Here is a 20759-nt window from a genome sequence, read left to right as displayed (position 1 = left end):
GAGGATGGTCTTTCCCATGTACACATGTGATTAAACTTTCATTTGGTTTTCTCCCATTGATCTGTAAATTCAATTCTTGACCAGCCAGAAGAACCTAGAAGGGTAGAAAAGAACTTCCTCCTGACAACCCCAATCCAGGAGCCCTAGGAACTAATCACACGGCCTCAGCCTCACTGAGCCAGTATCCTCACCTGTAAGACCAAGAGAAGAACATGTATTTGGGGCAGTTATGAGGAGAGCAGAGTGACTATCACAGACATGGCACACACCCCAGTTCAGTGCAAGCACAGTGATTACCTAGGCTTACCTCTCAGAGCTGGCATGTCCTTGGACAATAACTTCCTTTTACTGTAACTTCATCTCCTTTTCTAGGAAAATAAAGAATTTAGACTTGATAACTTATCTTCCAAATGCCTGGGAGCCTGACTTTTTAAAAGACATGGCTCAGGTTTAAGCTAAGTTTGTGGAATCTTCCCTCCTGTTACTTACGGGGTGTCTCAAAACAAGATAAAAAACGTTTCAGACTCCCTGCATCTGTAAACTAGGGACAACTAGGACCTAGCGAACTGGAAATGTAAGGATAGTGAAGATTAAATGAGATAGGTCTGTCCAGGACCCACCAGACTGTAATTTCCTTAAAGGCTGGAACCCATTTGTAGATTTACAAACTGTGACACTTCTCATGGTTGCTCACAAAATTAGATGAGAAAATTTAAATAAAGTATCAGGAATAGGATCTGGCACAAACTAAAAACATTTGATAAATATTATTAGAAGGGCTTCCCTCTTAGCTCAGTCGGTAAAGAATCTGCCTGTAATGCAGGAGACCCAGACTCGATTCCTGGGTCAGGAAAATGCCCTGGCGAGGGAAATGGCAACCCACTCCAGTATTCTTGCCGTGGAGAATCGCATGGACAGAGGAGCCTGGCAGGCCACAGTCCATGGGGTCGCAAGAGTCGAACACGACTTAGCGACTAAACCACTACCACTTTATTTTAGCAACTGTCTGCATGAGTCCTGATGTTCAGTGCATTGTTGAAACGCAAAGTTACAGGATACACGCTGGACACATACCAGCGGCTACGAAAAGTTTGCATGGATAAATTCTGCTAGAAGAGCCTGCAGAGCAGGAAACTCGAGGCCTGAGAGGACAGACCCACTTCAGGCCTTAAAAGTCCCTGAGAGGGTGGAAGAACCTGTTAAGAGACTGAGGTCCACACGACTCGCCGGGGCCATATGACCGCAGGAGCAGGCAGGGGCCAATCCCCGGCCCGGTTCAAAGGGCCAATCGCGGCACGTTTTACAAGGGCCCCGGCCGGAGGGGGCGGGGCCGCGCGCGGGGCGGGGCGGAGCCTCAGCTGCCCCTGTGGACCGCCCAGTCCAGGCCCGGTGGGGCTCCGCTCAGCAACCTGCAGAGCCCTGATAGCTAAAATGTAATTTCAGATTGGACAAGTAAGTGACCCTCCTCTCAGTCCCACGTGTGTACCAGGGGCTTTACAGAAGCGCAGGCTCGCAGCGCGAACGTTCTCCAACCGGAGAGCGTATCTGGCCCAAGCTTCCCTCCCCTTTCCCGCAGTCGCCTCCTCCTCTTCCTCCTCTCACCGCCTGAGTCTTAACACCAGCGCCAGCCGGGCCCTTGGCCTCGGAGATCTTGTTGAGTCCCCCTGTGTTCTGGGTGAGGTGTCCGGCCACTCAAGAGACGGGTGGGCCTTTTCTGCATTCCCCCATGCTGCCTAAGATGTGTGGAACCCTGGGTCCTCTGCAGTCACTATCCAGTTAATTATGTTAATTTCTTCGCTTTCCCCTCATCCCCTCAGGGCCCTCTACCACCTTATTTCAGGATATTTCCTGGTAAAGAATCCGCCCGCAATGCAGGAGACCGAGGTTCGATCCTTGGGTTGGAAAGATTCCCTGGAGAAGGAAAAGGCTACTGGCCTGTAGAATTCCATGGACTATATAGTCCATGGGGTCGCAAAGAGTCGGACACGACGGAGCAACTTTCACCTAGGCATTTTTGAGCCTTTTAATTTCAATCTGGCTACTGTAAGGCATTTTAAGACCTGTGTTGCTTGTAGCTTTCAACGCTTTCAGCAACTTGTAATTTTTGAAGTTTAGATTAGATGGTATAATGCCCTTTGGCTACAGTTATCCTGAGTAGAAACGGCCTAGGAGTATCTTTCCATTTTTATTAATGACCTTTCTTTTTAAGAACAAGATGCAAAATGGTGAATTTCCCTAATCCTTGACTATGTTCCACTAAAGCACTTTTCATGTCTTAACATTTGTCTCTAAAGAGTCTCTGATTTTGTCTCTAAAGAGTCAAGTCATTTACAAAATATTGAAAAGCAGTCATCATTAGATTAATTTTTAAAATACGGTATTAGGGGGAGGAATTGATGATGCTTTTGAATTGCAGAGCAGTGAGAAGGCAACCTGCCTTTTAGTTTGTGGCTGGTGTATAGAGGGTAGAGTTCTGTTTTATTTTGCTTGCTTTCCCCCCCTTCCCTGTAATCCACCAAATGTGCATCCTCAAGTTGTAGTTAAATTGTCAGCTGGGTCTTCCAGCCTTCTGGCTGCCTCCTGGTCTTCTGGGAGTTTCCTGTTAATGAGGTCCTGTCCTTGGCTTTTGACCTGGTGGTCACTGGCCTGACTCTTGGAGGGATCAGCTAAGGAGGACTTCCTGGTGGCAGGCTCAGAAAACTCTTTATTAAGGATGATTGAAGGAACCCAGAGGGTAAGAAGGCCTGGAGATTGATTCTGAGGGGAAGGGAGTCTCCCTGCTGGCTTTGGAAGTCAAAACATGTGTACTGGAAGAAGGAACTAACCCAGAGGGTGGAGATCTGTGTCTTTCTGGGTGAAGTTAAGTTTACTGGGCGGAGACTGGACCTTCTTCCAGGCTGTGTTAATTGTTACTATCAGTAATTGTTACTAGGGACCTTGTCTTTTCCTAGAATCTGGTTCCCTTTCCCTAACCTACTTCACTTAGTTCAAATCACCATCTGTTATCAGCTGGTTCTGAAAACGGTTTCAGGTAGTGAATCTTCCCCACCCCCACCCCTAAATATTTGAAATAATTATTTTACCAGAATGCACTACATAGAGTATTCAGCCTCTTACCTGCCCCTATTTTTATACGGTGGAATTTAGAGTCTACTCAGATTATGTAAGGGGAGGCACCCAAACCAGCTCTTGCGTTCACTTGTTTGTTCCCTGATTTGGGAACCTGCTCTGGGCCTGAGCACTGTGGTAGGCTCTGGGAAAGCAAGGATTGGTCTTTGCTTTCAAGCTTTCATCCATTCTGCTTCTGTCTAGTCTGGCAAAGGAGATTATATGATACTGAGATTGGTGCTGTAGCAAGGTATAAGAAGATTCTCCCCTGTAATGGACTGTATGGGGAAAAAAAAAATCTAAAAAAAAAAGAATGGATATTGCTGATTCACTTTGCTGTACACCTGAAACTAACACAACATTGTTAACCAACTATACTCCAATAAAAATCCATTTTAAAAGATTCTCAGGAGTTGAGAGAAGTCCAAATGGCCCACTGTAGGGCCATCAGTATGACTGGGCTGGAGAAAGACATGCTGACCTGGGACAGCATGGGCAAAGCTACGCAAGGCTGGTGCACTACTGATTATGGGCAGACAGGAGAGAGTGAAGTGGGAAATCGCCAAAAAGGAGGGTGGGAGAGTGCAAAGGCCAGCTCAGGGAGGGTCAGGTGAATCAGGTTAAGGAGTGAAATGTATCTCTAGAGCAAGCAGCAGCTAGTGAAGTGACTGACACTCAGGGATGTGTTTTAGAAAGTTAATTCTGGCTGCAGGGTGGCAAATGAAGTGGTGAGGACTGAAGAGAGTAATTTAATGCAGGTGAGAGATGGGTTAGCATAGTTATGGGACTAGAAGAAAGGGTTAGAATAGAATGCTTAAGAATTAATTACTGATTGAATGTAGGAGATAAGGAAAGAATATAGCAGTCAGGGTACCCTGGAAAAGAAAAGGCATTCACCACTGGGATATTTTTCAGCAGCTTTATTGAGGTATACCTGGCATAAGGTAAACTGTACATATATAAAGTGTCTAATTTGAGAAGTTTTACTATTATCCGTGGCACTATCATCACAACCAAGATAAAGAACACTTCTTATACCCCCGTTGATTTCTTGTGCCCTTTTCTAATTCCCTCCAAGAACCAGTGAGCTGCTTCCTGTCAGGATACATTATTTAAACTTTTTTAGAATATTTATCTGTAGGGTCATACAATATGTATCTTTTATGTATGGTGACTTTTCTTTAGCATGATCCTCTTGAGATTTGTCCAGGTGGTATGTGCATACATGGTTTATGTTTTGTTTTTCTGAGTAGTATTCCATTGTACAACTATGCCATATTTAGTTTATCCATTAACCTGTTGATGGACATTTGAATTATTTGCTGCTTCTTGGCTACTACACGTAAAGCTGATATGATTACTTGTATAAATGTCTTTGTGCAGCCTTTCTTTCTCTTGGTTAAATACTTAGAAGTGGAATGGCTAGTTTACACGGTAGGTGTGTATTTAACTTTTTAAGATGCATCCAATCTGTATTTCAGAGTGATTCTAGTTTGCCCCAACTGCTGTGGTCACTTTTAAATTTTAGTTATTCTATTAATGTGGAATTCTTTCATGGGGTTTTAATGTGTACTTCCCTAATGACTAATAATCTCAAGCTTCTTTTCTTGTGCTTATTTCCCCGTATATATTTCATACATCTTGGTTGAAGTGTTTATTAAATCTTTTGTCCATTTAAAAAAATGACCTATTTCTTTATTGATTTTTGAGAGGTTTTTATGTATATTCGCATTACAAGTTTGTTTTTTTTAAATCATAGTTGTGATTTGGAAAAATTTTCTCCCATTTTGTGGCTTATATGTTCATTTTCTTAACAGTGTCTTGAAAAGCGGAGTTCTTAATTTTGGTGAAGTTTAATTTATCAATTTGTAATTTTAATGATGTCTGTTTTATCAGTTTATTCTTTTATGGATCATGGTTTTGGTATCTAAGAAGTTGAGCTTGGTCTGAGATCTCAGATAGTTTGTCCTATTTTTTTTTTAAAGAAGCTTTATTTATTATTTTATATTACATCCAGGATCTATTTTATGTTAACCTGTAGAACAAGATATGGCCAGGTTTATTTTTTGCCTATGGTATCAGCTGTTCCAGTACCATTTGATAAAAAGCCTATCCTGTGTCTCATGAAGTGTCTTTGTACCTTTGAATAGAATCAGTTTACCATATGTATATGTGGACCCATTTCTGGATGTTTTATTTCATTACATCCATTTCTTTGTCTATTTTAATGCTATTACCACTTCGTTTTGATGACTATAGCTTTGTAATATTAAAGTCAGGTAGAATATCCTTCCACTTTTTTGTTTTTAAAGTTGTTTTGGTTATTCTACATCTGTTACATTTCCATATTAATTTTACAATCATTTCAAAATAAAGCCCTGCTTAGATTTTAATTGCAATTTAGTTTAATCTATACATTAATTTGGGGAGAGAATTGACGTCTTAAATTTTGTTTTCTATCCTTGGACAGAGTATATCTATTCATTTATTTAGGTCTTCCTTAATTTCTTTCAACAGTGTTTTTTTAGCTTTCATAGATGGATCTTTGTCAGATTATCTGTAGGTCGTTCACATTTTTTGATGCTGTTGAAAATAATGTCCTTTTAGGTTTCAGCTATCAATTGTTTGTTGCTACTTGTATATTGACCGTGTATCTTGCCATCTTGCTAAATTACTTATTTAGTTCTAGTAACTTTTTGCTGGTACCATCAGATTGTCTATCTGATCATGTTATCTGTGAAAAAAGACAATTTTACTTCTTCCTTTCAATAAGAATGTCTTAACTTTTCTTGCCATAGTACACTGGCTAGAATCTCCTGTGCTGAGAGGTTTCATTAATTTTTTTAAATGAAGAATGGGTGTAATATTTTGTCAGTTGCTTTTTTCTGTAACTATTGAGATCATAATTTTTTCAAAGACTGGTCAGTTACATATATTGATTTTTTTTTTTTTTTTGAACGTTAAATTAACCTTATATTACTGAGATAGATCCCATTTGGCCAGGACCTACTATCCTTTTTATATTTTGTTGGATTCTATTTGCTAAAATTTTAAGAATATTTGCATCTGTGTTAATGTTTGGTAATGATATAATTTTCTTTCCTTATATTGTCTTTTAAGTTTTGTTATCAAGATAATTCTGGCCTCATAGAATGATCAGGGAAACATTTATTTCTCTTCAGTTTTCTGTAAGGGTTCATGTAGAATTGACATTGTTTCTTTCTCAGATGTTTGGTAGAATTCATCAGTGAAGCCATTTAGCCATTTGAGTTTTTTTTTTTTAATGGAGGAGACAGAAAAGTCAATTGACTTAATAATAGAGGACTGTGCAGATTATCTGTTTCTTCTTGAGTGAGGTTTGATAGTTTCTGTTAATATATTTAAAGGAATCTGTACATATCATCTAAGGTGCTCATAATACTTTTATTACCATTTAAACATTTATAGAATCTGTTGTAATTTCATTTCCCTCATTCCAAATACTGGTTATGTGTCTCTTTTCTCTTTATTTTCTTGATCATTCTTGCCAGAAATTTATTAATATTATGGATCTTCTGAAAGAGTCAGCTTTTTGTTTTCATTTATTCTCTTTATTATTTTTTAATTTATTGATACTTACCCTAAATTTTATTTTCTTTCTTCTGCTAACTTTGGATCCCTCTTACCCTTTTTTTCCCTAATGTATTAAGGTACAAATTACGGTCATTTACTTGAGACGTCTTTTCTAATATAGGCATTTGAGTCTGTAAATTTTTAAGCATGGCTTCAGCTGCATCCCACAAGTTTTGTTGTTTGTATTTTCATTCAGTGAATACATTTTCTAGTTTTTTAAAGTGTCTTTTTGACCTATGGTTTATAGAAGTGTGTCAATCGGTCTCCAAATATTTGAGGATGTTCCACATATCTATTATTGATTTATAATTTAGTTCCATTTAAGTCACAGAAAGTAGTTTATATGATTTGAATTTTTTTACCTTTTTGAGACTTGCTTTATGGCCCAGAATATGGTCTGTCTTGTATTAGGTTGGTGCAAAAGTACTTGCAGTTTTACAGTGTTGAACTTTGCTGTTTTATACTGGAATACATTCTTAAGTGTGGTTATGTTATATGTCATTTTAATGCACATTTCTCACTTTATTTTTTTGTTAATGACTTATTACTTACTGTTTATTTTATATTTATTTTAGACTAGGGAAATGATGTTAGATAACAAAAGTGAATTCAAGTGATTTGCTTATTAGAATTTGCTTATTCAAAGTGAATCATAAAGCAATGTAGACAACTCACAGCATCAGCAATGCATCTGGCTCAAAACTGCTAATGAGTGTACAAAAAGCAGTCGTGGCTCAAGAAGTTGTGCAAACGAGATGAGAGCCTTGAAGATAAAGAGCATAGTGGCCAGCCATTGGGAAGCTGACAATCACTAGTTGAGAGGATCATCGAAGCTGATGCTCTTACAACTACATGAAAAGTTGCCCAAGATCTCAGTGTCGACCATCCTACATTCATTTGGTATTTGAAACAAATTGGAAAGATGAAAAAGGTTGATAGGTGTGCCTCATGAGCTGACCGAAATTCAAAAAAATTGTCATTTTGAAGTGTCATCTTCTCTTATTGTATGCAACAGCAACAAACCATTTCTTGATCGGATTGTGATGTGTGACAAAAACTGGATTTTATTTGACAACCGGAGGTGACTAGCTCAGAGGTTGGACCAAGAAGAAACTTCAAAGCGCTTTCCAAAGCCAAACTCGCACCAGAAAAAGGTCATGGTCACTGTTTGGTGGTCTGTTGCTGGTTTGATTTACTTTCAGTTCAGTTCAGTTCAGTCACCCAGTCGTGGCCAACTCTTTACAACTCCGTGGACTGCAGCACGCCAGGCCTCCCTGTTCATCACCAACTCCCGGAGTTTACCCAACCTCATGTCCATTGAGTCAGTGATGCCATCCAACCATCTCATCCTCTGTCGACCCCTTCTCCTCCTGCCCTCAAACTTTCCCAGCATCAGGGACTTTTCAGGTGAGGGAGCTCGTCACATCAGGTGGCCAAAGTATTGGAATTTCAGCTTCAGCATCAGTCCTTGCAATGAATATTCAGGACTGATTTCCTTTAGGATTGACTGGTTGGATTTCCTTGCAGTCCAAGGGACTCTCAAGAGTCTTCTCCAACACCACAGTTCAAAAGCATTAATTCTTAGGTGCTCAGCTTTCTTTACAGTCCAACTGTCACATCCATACTTGACTACTGGAAAAACCATAGCCTAGACTAGATGGACCTTTGTTGGCAAAGTTAATGTCTCTGCTTTTGAATATGCTGTCTAGGTTGGTCATAACTTTCTTTCCAAGGAGTAAGCATCTTTTAATTTCATGGCTGCAATCACCATCTGCAGTAAGTTTGGAACCCCTAAAAAATAAAGTCTGACACTGTTTCCACTGTTTCCCCATCTATTTGCCATGAAGTGATGGGACTGGATGCCATGATCTTAGTTTTCTGAATGTTGAGCTTTAAGCTAACTTTTTCACTCTCCTCTTTCATCAAGAGGCTCTTTAGTTCTTCTTCACTTTCTGCCATAAGGGTGGTGTCATCTGTATATATGAGGTTATTGATATTTCTCCCGGCAATTTTGATTCCAGCTTGTGCTTCTTCCAGCCCAGCATTTCTCATGATGTACTCTGCATATAAGTTAAATAAGCAGGGTGACAATATACAGCCTTGACGTACTCCTTTTCCTATTTGGAACCAGTCTGTTCCATGTCCAGTTCTAACTGTTGCTTCCTGACCTGCACACAGATTTCTCAGGAGGCAGTTGAAGTGGTTTGTTATTCCCATCTCTTTCAGAATTTTCCACAGTTTATTGTGATCCACACAGTCAAAGGCTTTGGCATAGTCAATAAAGCAGAAATAGATGTTTTTCTGGAACTCTCTTGTTTTTCGATGATCCAGCGGATGTCGGCAATTTGATCTCTGGTTCCTCTGCCTTTTCTAAAACCAGCTTGAACATCTGGAAGTTTACGGTTCATGTATTCCTGAAGCCTGGCTTGGAGAATTTTGAGCATTACTTTAGTAGTGTGTGAGATGAGTGCAATTGTGTGGTAGTTTGAGCATTCTTTGGCATTGCCTTTCTTTGGGATTGGAATGAAAACTGACCTTTTCCCGTCCTGTGGCCACTGCTGAGTTTTCCAAATTTGCTGGCATACTGAGTGCAACACTTTCACAGCATCATCTTTTAAGATATAAAATAGCTCAACTGGAATTCCATCACCTCCACTAGCTTTGTTCGTAGTGATGCTTTCTAAGACCCACTTGACTTCATGTTCCAGGATGTCTGGTTCTAGGTGAGTGATCCCGTCATCGTGATTATCTGGGTCATGAAGATCTTTTTTGTACAGTTCTTCTGTATATTCTTGCCACCTCTTCTTAATATCTTCTGCTTCTGTTAGTTCCATACCATTTCTGTCCTTTATTGTGCTCATCTTTGCATGAAAATTTCCCTTGGTAGCTCTAATTTTCTTGAAGAGATCTCTAGTCTTTCCCATTCTGTTGTTTTCCTCTATTTCTTTGCATTGATACCTGAGGAAGGCTTTCTTATCTCTCCTTGCTATTCTTTGGAACTGTGCATTCAAATGGGTATATCTTTCCTTTTCTCCTTTGCTTTTCACTTCTCTTCTTTTCACAGCTATTTGTAAGGCCTCCCCAGACAGCCATTTTTGTTTTTTGCATTTCTTTTTCTTGGAGATGTTCTTGATTCCTGTCTCCTGTACAATGTCACGAACCTCCATCCGTAGTTCATCAGGCACTCTGTCTATCAGATCTAGTCCCTTAAATCTATTTCTCACTTCCACTGTATAAGCATAAGAAATTTGATTTAGGTCATACCTGAATGGTCTAGTGGTTTTTCCCCACTTTCTTCAATTTCAGTCTGAATTTGGCAATAAGGAGTTCATGATCTGAGCCGCAGTCAGCTCCTGGTCTTGTTTTGCTGACTGTATAGAGCTTCTCCCTCTTTGGCTGCAAAGAATATAATCAATCTAATTTCGGTGTTGGCCATCTGGTGATGTCCTTTAGCTTCCTGAATTCCAATGAAACCATTACATCTAAGATGTATGTTCTGCAGATGGATGAGTTTCACCAAAGATTGCAATGCCTGCAGCTGGCATCAGTCAACAGAAAGGGCCCTCTTCTCCACAAGAACACCTGACCACACTTCACACTCAGAACTTCAAAAGTTAAACATATTGGACTATGAAGTTTTGCCTCATCTGCAATATTCACCTGACCTATTGCCAACTGACTACCACTTCTTCAAGCATCTAGAAAAATTTTTTCAGGGAAAATGTTTCCACAACCAGCAGGATGCAGAAAATACTTTCCAAGATTTTGTGAAATCCTAAAGCATAGATTTTTATGCTACAGGAATAAACAAACTTATTTCTTATTGGCAAAAATGTGTTTATTATAATGATTCCTATCATGATTAATAAAGATATGCTTGAGCCTAGTTATAATTTAAAATTCATAGTCCAAAACTACAATTACGTTTGTACCAACCTAATAAGTATTCCACGTGCTCTTGAAAAGAAAAAATATATTCTACTCTTGTTGGGAAATGTGCTTTTTACATGTCAGTTAGCTTTATTGACTACTGTTATGTATTATGTACTTGCTGATTTTCTATCTGCCTGTTCTACCAATTATTGAGAGTGGCACATTTAAATCTCTCATGATAATTGTAGACATACATGTTTCTTCTTGCAGTTCTATCAGATTTTGCTTTAGGTATTCTGACACTCTCTTATTAGGTGGATTAATATTTGGATTTTTAGGTCATATTGGTGAATCATCCACTTTATCATTTCATAATTTCTGCTGCTATTTTTCTTCAATATCTACTGAATCATTATTCCTGGTAATATTTTTGCTTTAAAATCTACTTGCTGCTGCTGCTGCTGCTGCTGCTAAGTCGCTTCAGTCGTGTCCGACTCTGTGCGACCCCAGAGACGGCAGCCCACCAGGCTCCCCCATCCCTGGGATTCTCCAGGCAAGAACACTGGAGTGGGTTGCCATTTCCTTCTCCAGTGCATGAAAGTGAAAAGTGAAAGTGAAGTCGCTCAGTCGTGTCCGACTCTTAGCGACCCCATGGACTGCAGCCTACCAGGCTCCTCTATCCATGGGATTTTCCAGGCAAGAGTACTGGATTGGGTTGCCATTGCCTTCTCCGTTAAAATCTACTTAGTATTATACTAATATATCAAAGTCTACCTGTCTTTTGATTGTTCTTTTATGGTATATCTTTTTCCTGCTTTTCCTTTTTAACTTGTTTGTTTCCTTATATTTAAAATGGGCTTTTTATAGGCAGCTTAACAAGGCAAGACATAAAAATCTCTGCCTTTTAATTAGGGTGTTTGGACTATATATAATGTAATTCTTATGGTTTGTTTTAAACATAGCATGTTGTTTTTTTCTTTCTATTTGTTCCATCTGTTTTTTGTTCTCTTTTCTCTTTCTCTGCTTTCTTTTGGATTAATTATTTTTTTAATTTTATTTTTTTCGTCCTTTATTGGCTAATTAAGCATATCCTTTTTTGAGATATTATTTTAGTGGTTGCTTTAAAATTTATAGTATACATGTTTAATTTATCAGAGTAAACTTTGAAGTGGTATTATACCACTTCATATGTAATATAAAACCATACGTAAAATTAGATAGCCAGTGGAAGTTTGCTGTATGACACAGGAAGTTCACATCCATTGCTCTATGACAACCTAGAGGGGTGGGATAGGGGTGGGAGGTGGGATGGAGTTTCAAGAGGGAGGGGACATATACGTACCTATGGCCGATTCATATTGATATATGGCAGAAACCAACACAATATTGTAAAGCAGTTATCCTCTAATTAAAAATAAATTAAAAAGATCATACAACATATATTTCTAATTCTTGCCTCATAGCTTTTGTACTACTACTGTTTATATTATACAATACATTTTGCTGCTGCTGCTAAGTCGCTTCAGTCGTGTCCAACTCTGTGTGACCCCATAGACAGAAGCCCACCAGGCTCCCCCTTCCCTGGGATTCTCCAGGCAAGAACACTGGAGTGGGTTGCCATTTCCTTCTCCAGTGCATGAAAGTGAAAAGTGAAAGTGAAGTCGCTCAGTCGTGTCCGACTCTTAGCGACCCCATGGACTGCAGCCCACCAGGCTCCTCCGTCCATGGGATTCTCCAGGCAAGAGGACTGGAGTGGGGTGCCATTGCCTTCTACAATACATTTTACTTCTGCGTGTATTGAAACCCCACAATACATGGTCACTATTTTAGTTTTAAGCAGTCAATTATCTTTTTAAGACATTCAGAACTTTTTAAAAAGTGTATATATACCCACATAGTTAACTTTATGCTCTTCCTTTTATTTTATGGATCCAGATTTCCATGAGATATTATTTTCTCCCACTTCTTGTGGTACAGTTCTGCTGCTGAGAAATTTTGATCTTTTTTTTTTTTTTTTGGGTCCGCACCTTGAGGCATGTGAAACTTCCCCAACTAGAGATAGAGTCCACACCCTCTGCAGTGGAACAGCAGAGTCTTAACCACTGGACCACCAGGGAAGCCACCGATGTTTTGTTCTTTTTTTTTTTTTTTCCTCTGATGATGAATTTTGGTATGACATCTTTGGTATGTCTCAAAAAAAATCTTTATTTCAGCTTCAGTTTTGAAAGATTTTTTTCCCCCACAGGATAAAGAATTCTAGTATAAAGTTTTTTCTTCTAGTTCTTCAAATCTAGCTCTGCTGTTCATAGCTTGCATTATTTCTGTTGACATTCTCACATTTTTTTCTTTTTTTTTGCATAATTTGCCATCTCTACCCTGACTGCCTTTAAGATTTCTCTTTACTATTGGTTTTGAACAATTTGGTTATGATGTTGCTTGGCTGAGTTTTCTTTATGTTTCTTTTGCTTGGAGTTCATTTGTGTTCTTGAATATGTGGTTTTATAGTTTTCATCAAATTTGGAAATTTATAAGCATTATGTCTAATGTATTTCTCCTGATCTCTTCTTTGTTCTCTCCTTCAGGTATTCCCATTTCACATATATTTGGTCACTTAAGTTTTTCCACAGCTCACTGATGCTCTATTTTTAAAAAATCTTTTTTCTCTTTGTTATATTTTTGATAGTTTCTATTACAATGTCTTGAAGGTCACTAATCTTCTGTGTTATGTAATCTCATACAGTCAGCTTTTCATCTCAGATATTTTAGTTTTCATTTTTATAATTTCAACTTGATTCTTTTAAAAACCTTATATGTCTGAACTTTTAAATTCACTCTTTCCTTTAGCTTTTTGAACATAGGACTTTCACGTATAATAACTGCCATAATATCTGCATCAACTCATTCTATCAGATAGGTCAGTTCTGGGTTGGAGTCCATTGATTTTTCTCACTTTAAGTCGTATTTTCTTGGTTCTTTGCATGCTGTTAAGTTTTGACTGAATACCAGACCTTATGTGTTTTACCTTGTTCAGTGCTAGATATTTCTGTATTTCTATAAATACACTTGATCTTTGTTTTGCAGCATGTCTAAGTTATTTGGAAACAGTTTGATCCTCTTGCGTCCTGCTTAAGCTTTGTTGAGTAGGACTAATGCTTCTTCACTGCTGAGGTAAAGCCCGTCTGTGTACTCGCCCCCAAGCGCTGTTAATTATGAGGTTTTCCTCACTGGCTGGTGTGAATCGCCACTATTCATGGCCCTGTGTGAAGTCCACTGATTGCTCACTGTCATCCTTTTGAGTGCTTCTGGCTCAGACAGCTTCTTCGCATGTGTATAGTGACTGCTACTGTCCTGAATACTTGACGAACACACCTTCTGGGGCAACTTTCCTATCTCCTACTTTGCCCCAAGAATTCTAGCCTCCTTGCTCTGCACAGACTCCTAGCTCTCGCTCAGTTCAGGAAACTGCAGGCCTTGGTGTGGATTTTCTCTTCCTGTGTCCAGGTCCCAGGCATTCAGCTTGAACAATTTCAGGATACCTCTTTTTCTCCCCCCATCTCTCTAACATCACTGTATTTTGTTGCCTGATGTCCTGTATCCTGAGAATCTTTGTTTCCTGTATTCATTATTTTAGTTATTTAAGGTGGGAGGGTAAATATGGTGCTCTTTATCTATCTTGGCTAGACGTGGAGGTCTTCACCTGGAAATTTTGAAGAAAATTTTAAGAGAGACTACTAGAGTTTCTGAGGAAGGGAATTTAAGTTATTCAGGCACTTTTACTGCTTGAGGCCTGAAAGGGCACAGTGAAGGAATAAATCAGAAGGAAAGACACCCTTAGATTTGTATAATTTTAAGTACAGGAACTATTTAGAAAGATGAGGGCAGCATGAATGCCTAGAGCTAATATTAGTGGTATTGTTATACCTTTCTACTTAAGTGGGCAAGGGATGGAGAACTCAGAAATCCCGTGGAGAAAGCTGCCTTGAGAGGATGTATTATCTTAAAGAAATGCAGCAAGTTTGAGGCAGCTCCAAAGGAGGGGAACCCTGACCTTACTTTCCTCCCTCCTTTAAGGTTTCTGCTAATGGCTCTCCGTGGGCAAAACCAACTAGAAGATAAAAGGGTTAGAGAGCCTTAGAGATCAGACTATAATCCCCAGGACACAGGGTAGGCAGAAAAGGGTTGAGTGTGGAAGAGGTGGGTAAACAGAATAACCTGTACAGGGAATCAGTGATAATTTTTAGATTGCTGGCTACAATGTCAGGGTGGTTGGTGGTGCCACTTGGTGGGAAAGAAGAGAAAAGGCACAGTATGTTTGGGCAGAAGTGGGTTTGACACAAGGAAAAACAATGAGATGGTTTTTCCTGGAAGTCCTGTAACTATCGTTTTAAAGTGTTTAGAAGGTCCTTATCAACGTGGATGATGAAGCAGAGTTTATATAGCAAGTACATATACAGTGATTTGTGTGGGGACTGTGTTTAGGAAGAGTGGGGAAAATAAAGTAAAAATCATTCAGCCTAAATGTATGTGTTGCCTGTCCCTTGGGCCATCTGGATTTTGGGCCAGTTACACTGAAATCTGTTGCAGACCAGGCTGAGAGCTGAGTATTTTGAATTCTGCTAGAGTGGCTATGGGATGAAGAGATTTGGAAAGCACTCAGTTACTGAACACCTATAGGGGATAAAAGTTGAGAAGACAGGTGATAAAATCAAGCGTGATTTAGATACGCCAAACTCAGTATAATTTATCAGATTCCGGGATTATAGAATTATGTGGCCAACGTTGATATTAGAGTGTGGCTGTTTTAAATCATCATGCGACATAGTGGAAAGAGCATGGGTTGAAGTCCCTCTCTTGTTTTTTACTGAGTCTGTGACATTGGGCTGCTGCTGCTAAGTCACTTCAGTCATGTCCGACTCTGTGCGACCCTATAGACGGCAGCCCACCAGGCTTCCCCGTCCCTGGGATTCTCCAGGCAAGGACACTGGAGTGGGTTGCCATTTCCTTCTCCAATGCATGAAAGTGAAAAGTGAAAGGGAAGTCGCTCAGTTGTATCCGACTCTTCACGACCCCATGGACTGCGGCCTACCAGGCTCCTCCGTCCATGGGATTTTCCAGGCAAGAGTACTGGAGTGGGGTGCCATTGGGCAAGTGACCTAAATGCACAGAACCTTAGTGTCCCCTAAGAACTGGTCAGTCAGTTCTTCGCATCAGGTGGCCAAAGGATTGGAGTTTCAGCTTCAGCATTAGTCCTTCCAATGAATACTCAGGACTAATTTCCTTTAGGATGGACTGGTTGGATCTCCTTGCAGTCCAAGGGACTCTCAGGAGTCTTTTCCAACACCGCAGTTCAAAAGGATCAGTTTTTGTTTGTGGACCCTCCAAAGTTGCTGGAAGTTTCAGCAAGGCCATCTACTAAGTCACTAGTAGCAGGCCAGGAAGAGAGTAAATGCTCACATGAAATCTGTTGATCCAAGACGACGGTTGGCACAAAATACAAGTTTGAGAAAGATTGCTATTCGTGTGATGATACATATTGCTAGAACATAGACAACACCAAATTCTAGGGACCTTAAAGGACGAGTCAGGTACTTGAGGAGGTTACCTCAAAGCTCACCTTCCAAAGCACTTTGCAAGACACCCCACCTCTCCTTCCCTTTTCTCCTCTGCAGATTGTTCCCTTTTTAGTGTGTGAGATTGGGTATTGGGCTGGATGGGCCAGTGATTTGTCCCAGCATGTGTTCCATCTGGGGAGCCTCCAGGGAGGTAAAGAAGACCTACTGTGTGCTCACAGGTTGCTATTAGCCCAGCTTCCCTCATCTCCACACAGAGTCACATGGGAACATGGGACTCTGAAGATTATTCTTGTTAAATGTACTAAGCACACCATATCCTTTCTTCCTGTCTCTTGATTTTAGTAAAGCCATGGCATGGAGGAGCAGTTGTCAGAACTAAAAGTATATAACAAAGAGGAAAGAAAGTTCCTTCCTCGAGGAGGTCATGAGAATCATTTTAAAACATTCTAAGGGCTCAGTTCAGTTCAGTCGCTCAGTCGTGTCTGAATGTTTGCGACCCCATGGACTGCAGCACGCTAGGCCTCCCTGTCCATCACCAGCTCCCAGAGTTTACTGAAACTCATGTCCATTGAGTTGGTGATGCCATCCAATCATCTCATCCTCTGTCATCCCCTTCTCCCGCCTTCAATCTTTCCCAATATCAGGGTCTTTTCAGATTAGTCAGTTCTTCGCATCAGGTGGCCAAAGGATTGGAGTTTCAGCTTCAGCATCAGTCCTTCCAGTGAATATTCAGGACTGATCTTCTTTAGGATGAACTGGTTGGATCTCTTACAGTCCAAGGGGCTCTCAAGAGTCTTCTCCAACACCACAGTTCAAAAGCATCAATTCTTCAGCACTCAGCTTTCTTTATAGTCCTACTCATGTCCATCGGGCTGGTGATGCCATCCAACCATCTCACCCTCTGTCATCCCCTTCTCCTCCCTCCTTCAGTCTTTCCCAGCATCAGGGTCTTGTCAAATGAGTCAGCTCTTTGCATTAGGTGGCCAGAGTATTGGAGTTTCAGCTTCAACATCAGTCCTTCCAATGAATATTCAGGACTGATCTTCTTTAGGATGAACTGGTTGGATCTCTTACAGTCCAAGGGACTCTCAAGAGTCTTCTCTAACACCACAGTTCAAAAGCATCCATTCTTTAGCACTCAGCTTTCTTTATAGTCCAAATCTTATATCCATACATGACTATTGGAAAAACCATAGCTTTGACTAGATGGACCTTTGTTGGCAAAGTAATGTCTCTGCTTTTTAATATGCTGTCTAGGTAGGTCACGGCTTTTCTTCCAAGGAGCAAGTGTCTTAATTTCATGGCTACAGTCACCATCTGCAATGATTTTGGAGCCCCCCAAAATGAAATCTGTCACTGTTTCCATTGTTTCCCCATCTATCTGCCATGAAGTGATGAGACTAGATGCCACGATCTTAGTTTTCTGAATGTTGAGTTTTAAGCCAGCTTTCTCACTCTCCTCTTTCACTTTCATCAAGAGGCTCTTAGTTCTTCACTTTCTGCCATAAGGGTGGTGTCATCTGCATGTCTAAGGGCTGCATATCCAAGGGCTAGCTCACTTAAAAGAGATTAGGTGGTTTGGATGATCCCATGGGATAAAAATGTGGACTAGAGGGTGGAAGCCACATAAAGTAGATTTCAACCCAGTACAAGAATCTTTCTTATAATTACAATAGTAGCTGCCTATTGTGAAAATTCAAACAGCACAGAGAGGGAAGGTTAAAAATTGCCCTCCATGCTTCCACTGTACTTCTTTCTGTAGATGTCACTGCAGTAAGCAGGCTTTTGCATATTCTTCCTGAAGTTTTGTATGTTAGGTCCTTACACAGTTTCGGAGAAGGCAATGGTACCCCATTCCAGTACTCTTGCCTGGAAAATCCCATGGACAGAGGAGCCTAGTGGGCTGCAGTCCATGGGGTTGCTAAGACTCAGACACGACTGAGCGACTTCACTTTCACTTTTCACTTTCATGCATTGGAGAAGGAAATGCCAACCCACTCCAATGTCCTTGCCCGGAGAATCCCAGGGACGGTGGAGCCTGGTGGGCTGCCGCCTATGGGGTCACACAGAGTCAGACATGACTGAAGCGACTTAGCAGCAGCAGCAGCAGCAGCATTCAGGGTAGCCTGAAGGGTTTTAATAGCACAGACTGTGAACCGTACTCCCTAGAGTTTCTGCATTAGTAGGTCTGGGTTGGAGCCTGAGAGTTTGCGTTTCTAACACATTGCTTGGTGGTGCTGATGCTGATTCTCTGAAGCTCACAGTTTGAGAACCACTGATGTGGTTTCCTCTTTACAGAGTTCTTACAAATGCAGTCATATTGTAGTGTCTAAGAATTTGCTCTTTTACTCAATAACACATAATTAGCAGTTTTCTTTAGCTATGTCTCATTTTTAACAACTGCTTCTGTATCAGTTTTAGCAAGGCCCCTATAAATGAATGGGGCTTCCCTAGTGGTTCAGTGGTAAAGAATCCAGCTGCAATGCAGGAGCTGCAGGAGATGTGGGTTTGATCCCTGGGTTGGGAAGATCCCCTGGAGGAGGGCATGACAACACACTCCAGTATTCTTGATTGGAGAATCCCTTGGATAGAGGAGCCTGGTGGTCTACAGTCCGTGAGGTTGCAAAGAGTCAGACAGACACAACTAAGCGACTTAGCATGCAGGCACTATAGATGAATATTGAATTTGTTTCCAGGGTTTTTGTGAGTGTGCCCTTGCCTTTAAAAAATAAATCTGAAATGTGCATTTTTGTATATATCTTTTAGATGAGCCAATCTTCAGTTCTTAGAAGGTAAATTCTTAGAAGTTACAGCTCTTGGGTAAAGAGGTAGATTTGGAAAACAGATAGATATTGCCAAATTGTTCTAAAGGAGGATGAACCAATTATTCTCCTGCTAAAAGTATCTGAAACTGCTTGTGTCCCCAAGCACTTGTCCAAAATGGATATTATCAGTGTTTTCATTTTCTGCCCATTTTTTTAAGGTGTAAAATTGTATATCAATGTTGTTTTGATTTGCATTTCCCTCCATTTTTTGTGAGGTTAAAGGGTCAATGTATGGATTGAATATCTTTTTCTATGAACTGCAAGTTTGTATTTTTTGCGTCACATGAACAAAGGCAGCAAACTTTTATTTGCGGGATTGCTAGTAATGTTGTAAGGTTGGCATATTAGGAGTTGTGATCAGAGATGAGGTTGGGCAGTGGGGTTAGTGGTTTGGGCAGGAGCAGGAGCTTTGAGTTCCTTGTGGGCCAGATAAAGAACTTGGCCTTCACTTTGGGCAGAAGCAGCATTGCTGGTGTTGAAGCTTACCCTGCAGCTAGTGATAATTTTAACAGGGCCTGTTTCTGGAAAGGTACACTGTTCAGTAATCTTCCAGTAACTCATTCTTTCGGCCTTTCACGTGGGGCCTTGAAGCCACCTAGCCATTCTTCATAAATAGGGTAGGGGGGCGTCGTAGAGCAGCGCGTTGTACAGCAAAAACGAACACAACATTGTAAAGTAGTTATCCTCCAATTAACAAATGGTCAGTAATTGTTAGCAGTAAGTAAAAATACATTACTATATATTAATAATATATACTATATAATAATAACATAAAAATGTTTATATTAGTAAAATAATAGGAAAAAAATAATAGAATTTCTTTAAAAAGGGGAAAAAAAAAGCCAAAAGAGTAGGGTAGAAACCTCAGCCATCCTCAGGCTGGGCATTGTCTTTGAGGGCAGAGTTTTGCAAGATGGTGCAGGGACTGAATTTTGTTGCTGTACCCAATACTTCTCTCCTCCATGCCTGTGTGTGCGGAAGTGGGCTGCAGGTCAGGAGGAAGAATGCCCTGGGAAGGGGTGCAGTGCTTCATACAGAAGAAAGGCTTGCTGACTGTGCTTCTAGACCTCTCCAGGGATGGAGAGTTTTTAGATGCTTTTTATTTTAAAAGGTATTCGACTATTTTATACATTAATAATTTCCTCCTCCCTCCCAGCCCAAGAATTCCCTATTACTGCAGGACACACGGCATGTTTCCCTCTAGGCAGAAGGAAGTAGAGGGCAGAACATTCTCAATATCTAATGCTTCTCATAGTAGCCTGTATAGTGACATAGGGTTGTCATTAATCAGAGCATGGAGGAGGCGTTTCTGATGGTTGAGTGTCTGAGAAGTTTTCACAGGATGAACTGACTTGGAATTGTGTTCTGAGTATGCTAAGGATGAAAGCAACTTGGTTGGGAGGTGGGAAAAGTCAAGTCATTTCAGGGATAGATAAGAGTCCTGTTCTGGCCTAGACAAACCTGAAATTGAATACAGCCTCCTTAATCTTCAGCTTTGTGACCATCCACTGGATTTTGTTCCCCTCAGGATTTCAGTGTCTTCCCCCTGTAAGTGGGGGAAGGGTGGGTGTCATAAATGTGGGTTCCCCCTCTCCCCGTCTCTGCAGAGAGAATAGCTTGGTAGGGCATTTTAAAGGGCTTGGAAGGCATTTTAACAAGTAGGGAGCTGCTTGATTGGATCACAAGGATTGAAGAGAAGGGAGTGTAAGTGAGGTTTTATAGAAGAGGACATGGGAGATCCAGAGTTTAATTTACTCTCAGGCAATGT

At 40.5% G+C, this 20759-nt stretch overlaps 1 protein-coding gene across 3 annotated transcripts in view; it reads left to right on the top strand.

Moving 5' to 3' along the window:
* The first annotated feature begins 1354 nt into the window (after window positions 1-1354).
* Window positions 1355-20759, top strand: part of FGGY (FGGY carbohydrate kinase domain containing) — a 504128-nt gene continuing 484723 nt past the window's right edge. Inside the window, exon 1 of one of the 3 annotated variants that reach the window (XM_027537095.1) lies at window positions 1355-1452. The gene's annotated coding sequence lies outside the window, so the exon portion shown is untranslated. Of the gene's footprint in view, window positions 1453-1579; window positions 1704-20759 lie in introns of those variants that run through there. The other 2 variants (XM_027537097.1, XM_027537099.1) reach the window with 2 other exon arrangements.

The sequence above is a fragment of the Bos indicus x Bos taurus genome, chromosome 3, assembly GCF_003369695.1.
Source record: "Bos indicus x Bos taurus breed Angus x Brahman F1 hybrid chromosome 3, Bos_hybrid_MaternalHap_v2.0, whole genome shotgun sequence".
Lineage (NCBI taxonomy): Eukaryota > Metazoa > Chordata > Mammalia > Artiodactyla > Bovidae > Bos > Bos indicus x Bos taurus.
The sequence above is the reverse complement of the archived record's forward strand: the minus strand, read 5'-3'. Positions and strand labels throughout refer to the sequence as shown.